Here is an 818-nt window from a genome sequence, read left to right on the forward strand (position 1 = left end):
TTGATCAAAGTCTTTCAATATTGACAGTTGAGTGTCAGTTGAATTCCAGGTCACAATTCAAGTGCACTCTTGTACGTGACAGGTTTTTTCTGATACTTCTAAGTTTCAGTGAAAATACTCAAAAGTAATTTTGAGATATCCATAGCTTAGGATGATATGAACCCATGAAGCAGATTTGTAGTTCACTTGTTCAAAATTGGTTTGATAAATTAAGAAAATGAACTTCATTTTGTGTCATTCCTAGCAGCTTGTTTCCATTTCATATCTTTAGAAAGCAAGATATCCTGAGCATAAGTAGGAATTCACAGCAACAAAAGGTCATCAGGCTTTGGTTTTCTTGGGAGTGTTGTTACTGATACTGGATCCGTGTTTTACTGGTCAAAAGTACAGCTACCTGTAAGAAGGCCTGAGCTTGGTGAAAAACAACTTTGTCAGATATATTCTGTCATGAAAATGCTATAGTTCTGTGCAGTCCAATAAATCAGGGTTATTGATTTATTCATGTTGACTGTCTAATATTTTAAAACACTTTTAAACCATTTTATGTTTATTTAGGTGTTTAGCACTAAAATAATCCCCAATAGATTTCCTCGCTTCTCAGTTTCCATCATAAAAGATACATATCCTAGTCTGCTTTGTGTGTGTGAAAGCAGTAGTAGTTTTACATTGAGCTGTAATATTTTGTTCAAAATATTTAAATTTAAGATGAACGTAAAGGTAGTTCACAAATAGAATTTAATATTTTTAGAAATACGCATATACTTAAAAAGTCTGAGACCAGCAACATTTAAACTGAAGGACTAGAAATGAAAATTAAT

Source organism: Nestor notabilis, unplaced genomic scaffold (genome assembly GCF_000696875.1).
Source record: "Nestor notabilis isolate BGI_N333 unplaced genomic scaffold, ASM69687v1 scaffold20659, whole genome shotgun sequence".
Lineage (NCBI taxonomy): Eukaryota > Metazoa > Chordata > Aves > Psittaciformes > Psittacidae > Nestor > Nestor notabilis.